Source organism: Camelus bactrianus, chromosome 29 (assembly GCF_048773025.1).
Source record: "Camelus bactrianus isolate YW-2024 breed Bactrian camel chromosome 29, ASM4877302v1, whole genome shotgun sequence".
Lineage (NCBI taxonomy): Eukaryota > Metazoa > Chordata > Mammalia > Artiodactyla > Camelidae > Camelus > Camelus bactrianus.
In genome coordinates, this window is record NC_133567.1 from 27677974 (window position 1) to 27696734 (window position 18761).

Below are 18761 nucleotides of genomic sequence, written 5' to 3' on the forward strand. Positions count from 1 at the left end.
GCTAGTGTGTCTTTTTATTAGTCTGTCTGTTGCAGGACGAGTTTTGTTTGTCTATGTACCTATCTAGCTATTTCAAGAAGAGAAGGAGATTAGTGTGTGTGTGTGTGCGTGTGTGCGTGTGTGGTTCTTTCTGTCTGACTATGTATGTATTTGTCTACCTATAAAATGTATGAGGAAGAGAAGATTAGATTTATGGCTGTTGCTAAATGCAGGAAGAGGCTAGTGTGTCTGTGTATTTATATGTCTGTCTGTCTGTCTAATGGGGGAAGCCTCCCAGTACTAGACCCACTTGGAGGGATGCCAGTTGTCACCCTGAAGCAGCAGAGGGCACCCCCATTGCAGGCTGAGGGGGACACTGGATGGAAATCCACAGGCGTGCCTTGGCAGCCAGCGAACCCGCTTCAGCTGTCTATGTAGCCGCCACCGCCCCGCCCCTGACCCGCCCCGTGACCACCCCGCACCTGCCTACCGGGAGCCAGAAAACACAGAGATGTGCACTTCGTGTACCTCAGATAGCAGAGACCGAAGCCAGGACCGGCCAAGGAAGAGATTGGAGCAAATACACGGACTCGGTGGGTCAGCCACGACTCCTCAATGCAGCCCCTGACCGCACCGCACCGCCTCAGGGGCGCAGGCTGACCTGGAAACATGTATACAATGTACCTGGGGAAGGAAAGGCCCCCCCACGCCCAGACCAGGCCCTTGTGGAGATGGGAGCAAACTGATCGGCTCACCGGAGGCAGTCCGCTCCCCGTGACATCCCTTTCCCCTGAACTCACCTCACCAGCATCCCAGGACCATGCTGAAAAAGAGACTTAAATCCCGCATACCTGGTGTAGCAGAGGTCGCCCCGAGGCCAGGAGAGGGAGAGATGGGAGGAAAATGACCAACTCGCCGTGGCATCCCCCTTTACTGCTGTGCCGCCTCCGCCTATGCTGGCGACCTCTACCCCTGAACTCACCACGCCCCTCCCTGGAGCAGGTTGATGGCAAAGACTTAAATGCGGAGAACATGGGGGTGCGGAGGCCGTCCCCAGGCAAGGCAGCTTGGGATATGGGAGAATATCCTCGGGCTCTCGAGGGGCACCCTAGTCCCCTTTCGCAGCCACCAAAACCCGGGTCCAGACCGCACCCTGCCTGAAGTGTGTCTGGCTATCTGACAGCCTGCCTGACTGCCTATCTATTGGAGGGTGGGATAGGCTAGAGTATGTGTGTGTCTGTCTGTTTATCTAACGGAGGTGGAGGCCACTATTATGTCTCTCTCTTGGCCCGTAGAACTATCTACGTGTATAACTATGTACCTAACTAGCTTCCTACCTATCTATGTATCTATGTATCTATCTATCCATCTATCTATCTATCAATCTATCTTTCTATCTTCTTATCTACCTACAGGAGGCATACCTGCAGGCTAGTGTGTCATTTTATTTGTCTCTCTGTTGCAGGAGGAGGTTTGTGTGTTTATGTACCTATCTACCTATTTCAGGAAGAGGAGGAGAAAAGAGTGTGTCTGTGTGTGTGTGTGTGTGCGTGTGTTGTTCTTTCTGCCTGACTGTAAATGTATATGTGTACCTATATAATGTATGAGGAGGAGGAGGTTAGGATTTATGGCTGTTGCTAAATGGAGGAAGAGGCTAGTGTGTCTGCCTATTTATATGTCTGTCTGTCTGTCTAATGGAGGAAGCCGCACACTACTCGACCCACCTGGAGGGATGTCACTTGCCACCCTGAAGCAGCAGAGGGCGCCCCCATTGCAGGCTGAGGGGGACACTGGATGGAAATCCACAGGAGTGCCTTGGTAGCCTGCGAACCCCTCTTCTGCTCTCTGTGTAGCCGCCAAGGCCCGCCCCTTCCCCGCCCCGTGACCACCCCGCACCCGCCTACCGGGAGCCAGAAAACACAGAGATGTGCACTTCGTGTACCTCAGATAGCAGAGACCGAAGCCAGGACCGGCCAAGGAAGAGATTGGAGCAAATACACGGGCTCGGTGGGTCAGCCACGACTCCTCAGTGTAGCCCCTGACCGCACCGCACCGCACCGCCTCAGGGGCGCAGGCTGACCTGCAAACATGCATACAATGAACCTGGCGAAGGAGAGGCCCCCAAACCCCAGACCAACACCTTGTGGAGATGGGAGCAAACAGATCGGCTCACCCGAGGCCGTCCATTCCCAACGACATCCCTGTCCATGAACTCACCCCACAAGCATCCCAGGACCATGCTGAGAAGGAGACTTAAATCCCACAATCCTGGGGTAGCAGAGGCCGCCCCGAGGACAGGAGAGGGGGAGATGGGAGGAAAATGACCAACTCGCCTTGGCATCTCCCTTTACTGCTGTGCCGCCTCCTCCTATGCTGCTGACCTCTTCCACTGACTTCACCAAGCCCCTCCCTGGAGCACGCTGATCTCAAAGCCTTAAATGCCGTGAACATGGGGGAGTGGAGGCAGCCCCCAGGCAAGGCAGCCTGGGACAAGGGAAGATATCCTCTGGCTTGCGAGGTTCACCCTAGTCCCCTGTCGCGGCCGCCACACCCCGTGTCCGGACAGCACCATGACTGTAGTTTCTCTCTCTGTCTGACAGCCTGCCTGACTGCCTATCTATTGGAGGATGGCAGAGGCTAGACTATGTGTGTGTGTGTCTGTTTATCTAACGGAGGAGGAGGCCACTAGTATGTCTCTCTCTGGGCCCGCAGAACTATCTAACTTTATAACTATGTACCTACCTATTTACCTACATAACTATCTATCTAACTATCTAACTATCTATCTATCTATCTATCTATCTATCTATCTATCTATCTATCTATCTATCTATCTTTCTATCTATCTTCTTATCTGCCTACAGGAGGCATAGCAGCAGGCTAGTGTGTCTTTTTATTAGTCTGTCTGTTGCAGGACGAGTTTTGTTTGTCTATGTACCTATCTAGCTATTTCAAGAAGAGAAGGAGATTAGTGTGTGTGTGTGTGCGTGTGTGCGTGTGTGGTTCTTTCTGTCTGACTATGTATGTATTTGTCTACCTATAAAATGTATGAGGAAGAGAAGATTAGATTTATGGCTGTTGCTAAATGCAGGAAGAGGCTAGTGTGTCTGTGTATTTATATGTCTGTCTGTCTGTCTAATGGGGGAAGCCTCCCAGTACTAGACCCACTTGGAGGGATGCCAGTTGTCACCCTGAAGCAGCAGAGGGCACCCCCATTGCAGGCTGAGGGGGACACTGGATGGAAATCCACAGGCGTGCCTTGGCAGCCAGCGAACCCGCTTCAACTGTCTATGTAGCCGCCACCGCCCCGCCCCTGACCCGCCCCGTGACCACCCCGCACCTGCCTACCGGGAGCCAGAAAACACAGAGATGTGCACTTCGTGTACCTCAGATAGCAGAGACCGAAGCCAGGACCGGCCAAGGAAGAGATTGGAGCAAATACACGGACTCGGTGGGTCAGCCACGACTCCTCAATGCAGCCCCTGACCGCACCGCACCGCCTCAGGGGCGCAGGCTGACCTGGAAACATGTATACAATGTACCTGGGGAAGGAAAGCCCCCCCCACGCCCAGACCAGGCCCTTGTGGAGATGGGAGCAAACTGATCGGCTCACCGGAGGCAGTCCGCTCCCCGTGACATCCCTTTCCCCTGAACTCACCTCACCAGCATCCCAGGACCATGCTGAAAAAGAGACTTAAATCCCGCATACGTGGTGTAGCAGAGGTCGCCCCGAGGCCAGGAGAGGGAGAGATGGGAGGAAAATGACCAACTCGCCGTGGCATCCCCCTTTACTGCTGTGCCGCCTCCGCCTATGCTGGCGACCTCTACCCCTGAACTCACCACGCCCCTCCCTGGAGCAGGTTGATGGCAAAGACTTAAATGCGGAGAACATGGGGGTGCGGAGGCCGTCCCCAGGCAAGGCAGCTTGGGATATGGGAGAATATCCTCGGGCTCTCGAGGGTCATCCAATTCCCCTTTCGCAGCCACCAAAACCTGGGACCAGACCGCACCCTGCCTGAAGTGTGTCTGGCTGTCTGACAGCCTGCCTGACTGCCTATCTATTGGAGGATGGGATAGGCTAGAGTATGAGTGTGTCTGTCTATTTATCTAACGGAGTAGGAGGCCACTATTATGTCTCTCTCTTGGCCCGCAGAACTATCTACGTGTATAACTATGTACCTAACTACCTTCCTACCTATCTATGTATCTATGTATCTATCTATCCATCTATCTATCTATCAATCTATCTTTCTATCTTCTTATCTACCTACAGGAGGCATACCTGCAGGCTAGTGTGTCATTTTATTTGTCTCTCTGTTGCAGGAGGAGGTTTGTGTGTTTATGTACCTATCTACCTATTTCAGGAAGAGGAGGAGAAAAGAGTGTGTCTGTGTGTGTGTGTGTGTGCGTGTGTTGTTCTTTCTGCCTGACTGTAAATGTATATGTGTACCTATATAATGTATGAGGAGGAGGAGGTTAGGATTTATGGCTGTTGCTAAATGGAGGAAGAGGCTAGTGTGTCTGCCTATTTATATGTCTGTCTGTCTGTCTAATGGAGGAAGCCGCACACTACTCGACCCACCTGGAGGGATGTCACTTGCCACCCTGAAGCAGCAGAGGGCGCCCCCATTGCAGGCTGAGGGGGACACTGGATGGAAATCCACAGGAGTGCCTTGGTAGCCTGCGAACCCCTCTTCTGCTCTCTGTGTAGCCGCCAAGGCCCGCCCCTTCCCCGCCCCGTGACCACCCCGCACCCGCCTACCGGGAGCCAGAAAACACAGAGATGTGCACTTCGTGTACCTCAGATAGCAGAGACCGAAGCCAGGACCGGCCAAGGAAGAGATTGGAGCAAATACACGGGCTCGGTGGGTCAGCCACGACTCCCCAGTGTAGCCCCTGACCGCACCGCACCGCACCGCCTCAGGGGCGCAGGCTGACCTGCAAACATGCATACAATGAACCTGGCGAAGGAGAGGCCCCCAAACCCCAGACCAACACCTTGTGGAGATGGGAGCAAACAGATCGGCTCACCCGAGGCCGTCCATTCCCAACGACATCCCTGTCCATGAACTCACCCCACAAGCATCCCAGGACCATGCTGAGAAGGAGACTTAAATCCCACAATCCTGGGGTAGCAGAGGCCGCCCCGAGGACAGGAGAGGGGGAGATGGGAGGAAAATGACCAACTCGCCTTGGCATCTCCCTTTACTGCTGTGCCGCCTCCTCCTATGCTGCTGATCTCTTCCCCTGACTTCACCAAGCCCCTCCCTGGAGCACGCTGATCTCAAAGCCTTAAATGCCGTGAACATGGGGGAGTGGAGGCAGCCCCCAGGCAAGGCAGCCTGGGACAAGGGAAGATATCCTCTGGCTTGCGAGGTTCACCCTAGTCCCCTGTCGCGGCCGCCACACCCCGTGTCCGGACAGCACCTTGACTGTAGTTTCTCTCTCTGTCTGACAGCCTGCCTGACTGCCTATCTATTGGAGGATGGCAGAGGCTAGACTATGTGTGTGTGTGTCTGTTTATCTAACGGAGGAGGAGGCCACTAGTATGTCTCTCTCTGGGCCCGCAGAACTATCTAACTTTATAACTATGTACCTACCTATTTACCTACATAACTATCTATCTAACTATCTAACTATCAATCTATCTATCTATCTATCTATCTATCTATCTATCTATCTATCTATCTATCTATCTATCTATCTTTCTATCTATCTTCTTATCTGCCTACAGGAGGCATAGCAGCAGGCTAGTGTGTCTTTTTATTAGTCTGTCTGTTGCAGGACGAGTTTTGTTTGTCTATGTACCTATCTAGCTATTTCAAGAAGAGAAGGAGATTAGTGTGTGTGTGTGTGCGTGTGTGCGTGTGTGGTTCTTTCTGTCTGACTATGTATGTATTTGTCTACCTATAAAATGTATGAGGAAGAGAAGATTAGATTTATGGCTGTTGCTAAATGCAGGAAGAGGCTAGTGTGTCTGTGTATTTATATGTCTGTCTGTCTGTCTAATGGGGGAAGCCTCCCAGTACTAGACCCACTTGGAGGGATGCCAGTTGTCACCCTGAAGCAGCAGAGGGCACCCCCATTGCAGGCTGAGGGGGACACTGGATGGAAATCCACAGGCGTGCCTTGGCAGCCAGCGAACCCGCTTCAGCTGTCTATGTAGCCGCCACCGCCCCGCCCCTGACCCGCCCCGTGACCACCCCGCACCCGCCTACCGGGAGCCAGAAAACACAGAGATGTGCACTTCGTGTACCTCAGATAGCAGAGACCGAAGCCAGGACCGGCCAAGGAAGAGATTGGAGCAAATACACGGACTCGGTGGGTCAGCCACGACTCCTCAATGCAGCCCCTGACCGCACCGCACCGCCTCAGGGGCGCAGGCTGACCTGGAAACATGTATACAATGTACCTGGGGAAGGAAAGGCCCCCCCACGCCCAGACCAGGCCCTTGTGGAGATGGGAGCAAACTGATCGGCTCACCGGAGGCAGTCCGCTCCCCGTGACATCCCTTTCCCCTGAACTCACCTCACCAGCATCCCAGGACCATGCTGAAAAAGAGACTTAAATCCCGCATACCTGGTGTAGCAGAGGTCGCCCCGAGGCCAGGAGAGGGAGAGATGGGGGGAAAATGACCAACTCGCCGTGGCATCCCCCTTTACTGCTGTGCCGCCTCCGCCTATGCTGGCGACCTCTACCCCTGAACTCACCACGCCCCTCCCTGGAGCAGGTTGATGGCAAAGACTTAAATGCGGAGAACATCGGGGTGCGGAGGCCGTCCCCAGGCAAGGCAGCTTGGGATATGGGAGAATATCCTCGGGCTCTCGAGGGTCATCCAATTCCCCTTTCGCAGCCACCAAAACCTGGGACCAGACCGCACCCTGCCTGAAGTGTGTCTGGCTGTCTGACAGCCTGCCTGACTGCCTATCTATTGGAGGATGGGATAGGCTAGAGTATGAGTGTGTCTGTCTATTTATCTAACGGAGTAGGAGGCCACTATTATGTCTCTCTCTTGGCCCGCAGAACTATCTACGTGTATAACTATGTACCTAACTACCTTCCTACCTATCTATGTATCTATGTATCTATCTATCCATCTATCTATCTATCAATCTATCTTTCTATCTTCTTATCTACCTACAGGAGGCATACCTGCAGGCTAGTGTGTCATTTTATTTGTCTCTCTGTTGCAGGAGGAGGTTTGTGTGTTTATGTACCTATCTACCTATTTCAGGAAGAGGAGGAGAAAAGAGTGTGTCTGTGTGTGTGTGTGTGTGCGTGTGTTGTTCTTTTGCCTGACTGTAAATGTATATGTGTACCTATATAATGTATGAGGAGGAGGAGGTTAGGATTTATGGCTGTTGCTAAATGGAGGAAGAGGCTAGTGTGTCTGCCTATTTATATGTCTGTCTCTGTCTAATGGAGGAAGCCGCACACTACTCGACCCACCTGGAGGGATGTCACTTGCCACCCTGAAGCAGCAGAGGGCGCCCCCATTGCAGGCTGAGGGGGACACTGGATGGAAATCCACAGGAGTGCCTTGGTAGCCTGCGAACCCCTCTTCTGCTCTCTGTGTAGCCGCCAAGGCCCGCCCCTTCCCCGCCCCGTGACCACCCCGCACCCGCCTACCGGGAGCCAGAAAACACAAAGATGTGCACTTCGTGTACCTCAGATAGCAGAGACCGAAGCCAGGACCGGCCAAGGAAGAGATTGGAGCAAATACACGGGCTCGGTGGGTCAGCCACGACTCCCCAGTGTAGCCCCTGACCGCACCGCACCGCACCGCCTCAGGGGCGCAGGCTGACCTGCAAACATGCATACAATGAACCTGGCGAAGGAGAGGCCCCCAAACCCCAGACCAACACCTTGTGGAGATGGGAGCAAACTGATCGGCTCACCCGAGGCCGTCCATTCCCAACGACATCCCTGTCCATGAACTCACCCCAAAAGCATCCCAGGACCATGCTGAGAAGGAGAGTTAAATCCCGCAATCCTGGGGTAGCAGAGGCCGCCCCGAGGACAGGAGAGGGGGAGATGGGAGGAAAATGACCAACTCGCCTTGGCATCTCCCTTTACTGCTGTGACGCCTCCTCCTGGCTGCTGACCTCTTCCCCTGACATCACAAAGCCCCTCCCTGGAGCACGCTGATCTCAAAGCCTTAAATGCCGTGAACATGGGGGAGTGGAGGCAGCCCCCAGGCAAGGCAGCCTAGGACAAGGGAAGATATCCTCTGGCTTGCGAGGTTCACCCTAGTCCCCTGTCGCGGCCGCCACACCCCGTGTCCGGACAGCACCAAGACTGTAGTTTCTCTCTCTGTCTGACAGCCTGCCTGACTGCCTATCTATTGGAGGATGGCAGAGGCTAGACTATGTGTGTGTGTGTCTGTTTATCTAACGGAGGAGGAGGCGACTAGATTGTCTCTCTCTCGGCCCGCAGAACTATCTAACTTTATAACTATCTAGCTACCTTTCTACCTACCTAACTATCTATCTATCTAACTATCTATCTATCTATCTATCTATCTATCTATCTATCTATCTATCTATCTATCTATCTTTCTATCTATCTTCTTATCTGCCTACAGGAGGCATAGCAGCAGGCTAGTGTGTCTTTTTATTAGTCTGTCTGTTGCAGGACGAGTTTTGTTTGTCTATGTACCTATCTAGTTATTTCAAGAAGAGAAGGAGATTAGTGTGTGTGTGTGTGCGTGTGTGCGTGTGTGGTTCTTTCTGTCTGACTATGTATGTATTTGTCTACCTATAAAATGTATGAGGAAGAGAAGATTAGATTTATGGCTGTTGCTAAATGCAGGAAGAGGCTAGTGTGTCTGTGTATTTATATGTCTGTCTGTCTGTCTAATGGGGGAAGCCTCCCAGTACTAGACCCACTTGGAGGGATGCCAGTTGTCACCCTGAAGCAGCAGAGGGCACCCCCATTGCAGGCTGAGGGGGACACTGGATGGAAATCCACAGGCGTGCCTTGGCAGCCAGCGAACCCGCTTCAGCTGTCTATGTAGTCGCCACCGCCCCGCCCCTGACCCGCCCTGTGACCACCCCGCACCCGCCTACCGGGAGCCAGAAAACACAGAGATGTGCACTTCGTGTACCTCAGATAGCAGAGACCGAAGCCAGGACCGGCCAAGGAAGAGATTGGAGCAAATACACGGGCTCGGTGGGTCAGCCACGACTCCCCAGTGCAGCCCCTGACCGCACCGCACCGCCTCAGGGGCGCAGGCTGACCTGCAAACATGCATACAATGAACCTGGCGAAGGAGAGGCCCCCAAACCCCAGACCAACACCTTGTGGAGATGGGAGCAAACTGATCGGCTCACCCGAGGCCGTCCATTCCCAACGACATCCCTGTCCATGAACTCACCCCACCAGCATCCCAGGATCATACTGAGAAGGAGACTTAAATCCCGCAAACCTGGGCTAGCAGAGGCCGCCCCGAGGACAGGAGAGGGGGAGATGGGAGGAAAATGACCAACTCGCCTTGGCATCCCCCTTTACTGCTGTGCAGCCACCTCCTGGGCTGCTGACCTCTTCCCCTGACCTCACCACGCCCCTCCCTGAGCAGGCTGATCTCAAGGCCTTAAATGCCGTGAACCTGGGGGAGCGGAGGCAGTCCCCAGGCAAGGCAGCCTGGGACAAGGGAAGAAATCCTCTGGCTCTCGAGGTTCACCCTAGTCCCCTGTCGCGGCCGCCAAACCCCGTGTCCGGACAGCACCCTGCCTATAGTTTGTCTCTCTATCTGACAGCCTGCCTGACTGCCTAACTATTGGAGGATGGCAGAGGCTAGACTATGTGTGTGTGTGTGTCTGTTTATCTAACGTAGGAAGAGGCGACTAGATTGTCTCTCTCTCGGCCCGCAGAACTATCTAACTTTATAACTATCTAGCTACCTTTCTACCTACCTAACTATCTATCTATCTAACTATCTATCTATCTATCTATCTATCTATCTATCTATCTATCTATCTATCTATCTATCTATCTTTCTATCTATCTTCTTATCTGCCTACAGGAGGCATAGCAGCAGGCTAGTGTGTCTTTTTATTAGTCTGTCTGTTGCAGGACGAGTTTTGTTTGTCTATGTACCTATCTAGCTATTTCAAGAAGAGAAGGAGATTAGTGTGTGTGTGTGTGCGTGTGTGCGTGTGTGGTTCTTTCTGTCTGACTATGTATGTATTTGTCTACCTATAAAATGTATGAGGAAGAGAAGATTAGATTTATGGCTGTTGCTAAATGCAGGAAGAGGCTAGTGTGTCTGTGTATTTATATGTCTGTCTGTCTGTCTAATGGGGGAAGCCTCCCAGTACTAGACCCACTTGGAGGGATGCCAGTTGTCACCCTGAAGCAGCAGAGGGCACCCCCATTGCAGGCTGAGGGGGACACTGGATGGAAATCCACAGGCGTGCCTTGGCAGCCAGCGAACCCGCTTCAGCTGTCTATGTAGCCGCCACCGCCCCGCCCCTGACCCGCCCCGTGACCACCCCGCACCCGCCTACCGGGAGCCAGAAAACACAGAGATGTGCACTTCGTGTACCTCAGATAGCAGAGACCGAAGCCAGGACCGGCCAAGGAAGAGATTGGAGCAAATACACGGACTCGGTGGGTCAGCCACGACTCCTCAATGCAGCCCCTGACCGCACCGCACCGCCTCAGGGGCGCAGGCTGACCTGGAAACATGTATACAATGTACCTGGGGAAGGAAAGGCCCCCCCACGCCCAGACCAGGCCCTTGTGGAGATGGGAGCAAACTGATCGGCTCACCGGAGGCAGTCCGCTCCCCGTGACATCCCTTTCCCCTGAACTCACCTCACCAGCATCCCAGGACCATGCTGAAAAAGAGACTTAAATCCCGCATACCTGGTGTAGCAGAGGTCGCCCCGAGGCCAGGAGAGGGAGAGATGGGAGGAAAATGACCAACTCGCCGTGGCATCCCCCTTTACTGCTGTGCCGCCTCCGCCTATGCTGGCGACCTCTACCCCTGAACTCACCACGCCCCTCCCTGGAGCAGGTTGATGGCAAAGACTTAAATGCGGAGAACATGGGGGTGCGGAGGCCGTCCCCAGGCAAGGCAGCTTGGGATATGGGAGAATATCCTCGGGCTCTCGAGGGGCACCCTAGACCCCTTTCGCAGCCACCAAAACCCGGGTCCAGACCGCACCCTGCCTGAAGTGTGTCTGGCTGTCTGACAGCCTGCCTGACTGCCTATCTATTGGAGGGTGGGATAGGCTAGAGTATGTGTGTGTCTGTCTGTTTATCTAACGGAGGTGGAGGCCACTATTATGTCTCTCTCTTGGCCCGTAGAACTATCTACGTGTATAACTATGTACCTAACTAACTTCCTACCTATCTATGTATCTATGTATCTATCTATCTATCCATCTATCTATCTATCTTTCTATCTATCTATCAATCTATCTTTCTATCTTCTTATCTACCTACAGGAGGCATACCTGCAGGCTAGTGTGTCATTTTATTTGTCTCTCTGTTGCAGGAGGAGGTTTGTGTGTTTATGTACCTATCTACCTATTTCAGGAAGAGGAGGAGAAAAGAGTGTGTCTGTGTGTGTGTGTGTGTGCGTGTGTTGTTCTTTCTGCCTGACTGTAAATGTATATGTGTACCTATATAATGTATGAGGAGGAGGAGGTTAGGATTTATGGCTGTTGCTAAATGGAGGAAGAGGCTAGTGTGTCTGCCTATTTATATGTCTGTCTGTCTGTCTAATGGAGGAAGCCGCACACTACTCGACCCACCTGGAGGGATGTCACTTGCCACCCTGAAGCAGCAGAGGGCGCCCCCATTGCAGGCTGAGGGGGACACTGGATGGAAATCCACAGGAGTGCCTTGGTAGCCTGCGAACCCCTCTTCTGCTCTCTGTGTAGCCGCCAAGGCCCGCCCCTTCCCCGCCCCGTGACCACCCCGCACCCGCCTACCGGGAGCCAGAAAACACAGAGATGTGCACTTCGTGTACCTCAGATAGCAGAGACCGAAGCCAGGACCGGCCAAGGAAGAGATTGGAGCAAATACACGGGCTCGGTGGGTCAGCCACGACTCCTCAGTGTAGCCCCTGACCGCACCGCACCGCACCGCCTCAGGGGCGCAGGCTGACCTGCAAACATGCATACAATGAACCTGGCGAAGGAGAGGCCCCCAAACCCCAGACCAACACCTTGTGGAGATGGGAGCAAACAGATCGGCTCACCCGAGGCCGTCCATTCCCAACGACATCCCTGTCCATGAACTCACCCCACAAGCATCCCAGGACCATGCTGAGAAGGAGACTTAAATCCCACAATCCTGGGGTAGCAGAGGCCGCCCCGAGGACAGGAGAGGGGGAGATGGGAGGAAAATGACCAACTCGCCTTGGCATCTCCCTTTACTGCTGTGCCGCCTCCTCCTATGCTGCTGACCTCTTCCCCTGACTTCACCAAGCCCCTCCCTGGAGCACGCTGATCTCAAAGCCTTAAATGCCGTGAACATGGGGGAGTGGAGGCAGCCCCCAGGCAAGGCAGCCTAGGACAAGGGAAGATATCCTCTGGCTTGCGAGGTTCACCCTAGTCCCCTGTCGCGGCCGCCACACCCCGTGTCCGGACAGCACCAAGACTGTAGTTTCTCTCTCTGTCTGACAGCCTGCCTGACTGCCTATCTATTGGAGGATGGCAGAGGCTAGACTATGTGTGTGTGTGTCTGTTTATCTAACGGAGGAGGAGGCCACTAGTATGTCTCTCTCTGGGCCCGCAGAACTATTTAACTTTATAACTATGTACCTACCTATCTACCTACCTAACTATCTATCTAACTATCTATCTATCTATCTATCTATCTATCTATCTATCTATCTATCTATCTATCTATCTTTCTATCTATCTATCTTTCTATCTATCTACTTATCTGCCTACAGGAGGCATAGCATCAGGCTAGTGTGTCTTTTTATTAGTCTGTCTGTTGCAGGACGAGATTTGTTTGTCTATGTACCTATCTAGCTATTTCAAGAAGAGAAGGAGATTAGTGTGTGTGTGTGTGCGTGTGTGCGTGTGTGGTTCTTTCTGTCTGACTATGTATGTATTTGTCTACCTATAAAATGTATGAGGAAGAGAAGATTAGATTTATGGCTGTTGCTAAATGCAGGAAGAGGCTAGTGTGTCTGTGTATTTATATGTCTGTCTGTCTGTCTAATGGGGGAAGCCTCCCAGTACTAGACCCACTTGGAGGGATGCCAGTTGTCACCCTGAAGCAGCAGAGGGCACCCCCATTGCAGGCTGAGGGGGACACTGGATGGAAATCCACAGGCGTGCCTTGGCAGCCAGTGAACCCGCTTCAGCTGTCTATGTAGCCGCCACCGCCCCGCCCCTGACCCGCCCCGTGACCACCCCGCACCCGCCTACCGGGAGCCAGAAAACACAGAGATGTGCACTTCGTGTACCTCAGATAGCAGAGACCGAAGCCAGGACCGGCCAAGGAAGAGATTGGAGCAAATACACGGACTCGGTGGGTCAGCCACGACTCCTCAATGCAGCCCCTGACCGCACCGCACCGCCTCAGGGGCGCAGGCTGACCTGGAAACATGTATACAATGTACCTGGGGAAGGAAAGGCCCCCCCACGCCCAGACCAGGCCCTTGTGGAGATGGGAGCAAACTGATCGGCTCACCGGAGGCAGTCCGCTCCCCGTGACATCCCTTTCCCCTGAACTCACCTCACCAGCATCCCAGGACCATGCTGAAAAAGAGACTTAAATCCCGCATACCTGGTGTAGCAGAGGTCGCCCCGAGGCCAGGAGAGGGAGAGATGGGAGGAAAATGACCAACTCGCCGTGGCATCCCCCTTTACTGCTGTGCCGCCTCCGCCTATGCTGGCGACCTCTACCCCTGAACTCACCACGCCCCTCCCTGGAGCAGGTTGATGGCAAAGACTTACATGCGGAGAACATGGGGGTGCGGAGGCCGTCCCCAGGCAAGGCAGCTTGGGATATGGGAGAATATCCTCGGGCTCTCGAGGGGCACCCTAGACCCCTTTCGCAGCCACCAAAACCCGGGTCCAGACCGCACCCTGCCTGAAGTGTGTCTGGCTGTCTGACAGCCTGCCTGACTGCCTATCTATTGGAGGGTGGGATAGGCTAGAGTATGTGTGTGTCTGTCTGTTTATCTAACGGAGGTGGAGGCCACTATTATGTCTCTCTCTTGGCCCGTAGAACTATCTACGTGTATAACTATGTACCTAACTACCTTCCTACCTATCTATGTATCTATGTATCTATCTATCTATCCATCTATCTATCTATCTTTCTATCTATCTATCAATCTATCTTTCTATCTTCTTATCTACCTACAGGAGGCATACCTGCAGGCTAGTGTGTCATTTTATTTGTCTCTCTGTTGCAGGAAGAGGTTTGTGTGTTTATGTACCTATCTACCTATTTCAGGAAGAGGAGGAGACTAGTGTGTGTGTGTGTGTGTGTGTGTGTGCGTGTGTTGTTCTTTCTGCCTGACTATAAATGTATATGTGTACCTATATAATGTATGAGGAGGAGGAGGTTAGGATTTATGGCTGTTGCTAAATGGAGGAAGAGGCTAGTGTGTCTGCCTATTTATATGTCTGTCTGTCTGTCTAATGGAGGAAGCCGCACACTACTCGACCCACCTGGAGGGATGTCACTTGCCACCCTGAAGCAGCAGAGGGCGCCCCCATTGCAGGCTGAGGGGGACACTGGATGGAAATCCACAGGAGTGCCTTGGTAGCCTGCGAACCCCTCTTCTGCCCTCTGTGTAGCCGCCAAGGCCCGCCCCTTCCCCGCCCCGTGACCACCCCGCACCCGCCTACCGGGAGCCAGAAAACACAGAGATGTGCACTTCGTGTACCTCAGATAGCAGAGACCGAAGCCAGGACCGGCCAAGGAAGAGATTGGAGCAAATACACGGGCTCGGTGGGTCAGCCACGACTCCCCAGTGCAGCCCCTGACCGCACCGCACCGCACCGCCTCAGGGGCGCAGGCTGACCTGCAAACATGCATACAATGAACCTGGCGAAGGAGAGGCCCCCAAACCCCAGACCAACACCTTGTGGAGATGGGAGCAAACTGATCGGCTCACCCGAGGCCGTCCGCTCCCCGCGACATCCCTGTCCATGAACTCACCCCACCAGCATCCCAGGACCATACTGAGAAGGAGACTTAAATCCCGCAAACCTGGGCTAGCAGAGGCCGCCCCGAGGACAGGAGAGGGGGAGATGGGAGGAAAATGACCAACTCGCCTTGGCATCCCCCTTTACTGCTGTGCAGCCACCTCCTGGGCTGCTGACCTCTTCCCCTGACCTCACCACGCCCCTCCCTGAGCAGGCTGATCTCAAGGCCTTAAATGCCGTGAACCTGGGGGAGCGGAGGCAGTCCCCAGGCAAGGCAGCCTGGGACAAGGGAAGAAATCCTCTGGCTCTCGAGGTTCACCCTAGTCCCCTGTCGCGGCCGCCAAACCCCGTGTCCGGACAGCACCCTGCCTATAGTTTGTCTCTCTGTCTGACAGCCTGCCTGACTGCCTAACTATTGGAGGATGGCAGAGGCTAGACTATGTGTGTGTGTGTCTGTTTATCTAACGTAGGAAGAGGGGACTAGATTGTCTCTCTCTCGGCCCGCAGAACTATCTAACTTTATAACTATCTAGCTACCTTTCTACCTACCTAACTATCTATCTATCTAACTATCTATCTATCTATCTATCTATCTATCTATCTATCTATCTATCTATCTATCTATCTTTCTATCTATCTTCTTATCTGCCTACAGGAGGCATAGCAGCAGGCTAGTGTGTCTTTTTATTAGTCTGTCTGTTGCAGGACGAGTTTTGTTTGTCTATGTACCTATCTAGCTATTTCAAGAAGAGAAGGAGATTAGTGTGTGTGTGTGTGCGTGTGTGCGTGTGTGGTTCTTTCTGTCTGACTATGTATGTATTTGTCTACCTATAAAATGTATGAGGAAGAGAAGATTAGATTTATGGCTGTTGCTAAATGCAGGAAGAGGCTAGTGTGTCTGTGTATTTATATGTCTGTCTGTCTGTCTAATGGGGGAAGCCTCCCAGTACTAGACCCACTTGGAGGGATGCCAGTTGTCACCCTGAAGCAGCAGAGGGCACCCCCATTGCAGGCTGAGGGGGACACTGGATGGAAATCCACAGGCGTGCCTTGGCAGCCAGCGAACCCGCTTCAGCTGTCTATGTAGCCGCCACCGCCCCGCCCCTGACCCGCCCCGTGACCACCCCGCACCCGCCTACCGGGAGCCAGAAAACACAGAGATGTGCACTTCGTGTACCTCAGATAGCAGAGACCGAAGCCAGGACCGGCCAAGGAAGAGATTGGAGCAAATACACGGGCTCGGTGGGTCAGCCACGACTCCCCAGTGCAGCCCCTGACCGCACCGCACCGCCTCAGGGGCGCAGGCTGACCTGCAAACATGCATACAATGAACCTGGCGAAGGAGAGGCCCCCAAACCCCAGACCAACACCTTGTGGAGATGGGAGCAAACTGATCGGCTCACCCGAGGCCGTCCGCTCCCCGCGACATCCCTGTCCATGAACTCACCCCACCAGCATCCCAGGACCATACTGAGAAGGAGACTTAAATCCCGCAAACCTGGGCTAGCAGAGGCCGCCCCGAGGACAGGAGAGGGGGAGATGGGAGGAAAATGACCAACTCGCCTTGGCATCCCCCTTTACTGCTGTGCAGCCACCTCCTGGGCTGCTGACCTCTTCCCCTGACCTCACCACGCCCCTCCCTGAGCAGGCTGATCTCAAGGCCTTAAATGCCGTGAACCTGGGGGAGCGGAGGCAGTCCCCAGGCAAGGCAGCCTGGGACAAGGGAAGAAATCCTCTGGCTCTCGAGGTTCACCCTAGTCCCCTGTCGCGGCCGCCAAACCCCGTGTCCGGACAGCACCCTGCCTATAGTTTGTCTCTCTGTCTGACAGCCTGCCTGACTGACTAACTATTGGAGGATGGCAGAGGCTAGACTATGTGTGTGTGTGTGTCTGTTTATCTAACGTAGGAAGAGGCGACTAGATTGTCTCTCTCTCGGCCCGCAGAACTATCTAACTTTATAACTATCTACCTACCTTTCTACCTACCTAACTATCTATCTATCTAACTATCTATCTATCTATCTATCTATCTATCTATCTATCTATCTTTCTATCTATCTTCTTATCTGCCTACAGGAGGCATAGCAGCAGGCTAGTGTGTCTTTTTATTAGTCTGTCTGTTGCAGGACGAGTTTTGTTTGTCTATGTACCTATCTAGCTATTTCAAGAAGAGAAGGAGATTAGTGTGTGTGTGTGTGCGTGTGTGCGTGTGTGGTTCTTTCTGTCTGACTATGTATGTATTTGTCTACCTATAAAATGTATGAGGAAGAGAAGATTAGATTTATGGCTGTTGCTAAATGCAGGAAGAGGCTAGTGTGTCTGTGTATTTATATGTCTGTCTGTCTGTCTAATGGGGGAAGCCTCCCAGTACTAGACCCACTTGGAGGGATGCCAGTTGTCACCCTGAAGCAGCAGAGGGCACCCCCATTGCAGGCTGAGGGGGACACTGGATGGAAATCCACAGGCGTGCCTTGGCAGCCAGCGAACCCGCTTCAGCTGTCTATGTAGCCGCCACCGCCCCGCCCCTGACCCGCCCCGTGACCACCCCGCACCCGCCTACCGGGAGCCAGAAAACACAGAGATGTGCACTTCGTGTACCTCAGATAGCAGAGACCGAAGCCAGGACCGGCCAAGGAAGAGATTGGAGCAAATACACGGACTCGGTGGGTCAGCCACGACTCCTCAATGCAGCCCCTGACCGCACCGCACCGCCTCAGGGGCGCAGGCTGACCTGGAAACATGTATACAATGTACCTGGGGAAGGAAAGGCCCCCCCACGCCCAGACCAGGCCCTTGTGGAGATGGGAGCAAACTGATCGGCTCACCGGAGGCAGTCCGCTCCCCGTGACATCCCTTTCCCCTGAACTCACCTCACCAGCATCCCAGGACCATGCTGAAAAAGAGACTTAAATCCCGCATACCTGGTGTAGCAGAGGTCGCCCCGAGGCCAGGAGAGGGAGAGATGGGAGGAAAATGACCAACTCGCCGTGGCATCCCCCTTTACTGCTGTGCCGCCTCCGCCTATGCTGGCGACCTCTACCCCTGAACTCACCACGCCCCTCCCTGGAGCAGGTTGATGGCAAAGACTTAAATGCGGAGAACATGGGGGTGCGGAGGCCGTCCCCAGGCAAGGCAGCTTGGGATATGGGAGAATATCCTCGGGCTCTCGAGGGGCACCCTAGTCCACTTTCGCAGCCACCAAAACCCGGGTCCAGACCGCACCCTGCCTGAAGTGTGTCTGGCTGTCTGACAGCCTGCCTGACTGCCTATCTATTGGAGGGTGGGATAGGCTAGAGTATGTGTGTGTCTGTCTGTTTATCTAACGGAGGTGGAGGCCACTATTATGTCTCTCTCTTGGCCCGTAGAACTATCTACGTGTATAACTATGTACCTAACTACCTTCCTACCTATCTATGTATCTATGTATCTATCTATCTATCCATCTATCAATCTATCTTTCTATCTTCTTATCTACCTACAGGAGGCATACCTGCAGGCTAGTGTGTCATTTTATTTGTCTCTCTGTTGCAGGAAGAGGTTTGTGTGTTTATGTACCTATCTACCTATTTCAGGAAGAGGAGGAGACTAGTGTGTGTGTGTGTGTGTGTGTGTGTGCGTGTGTTGTTCTTTCTGCCTGACTATAAATGTATATGTG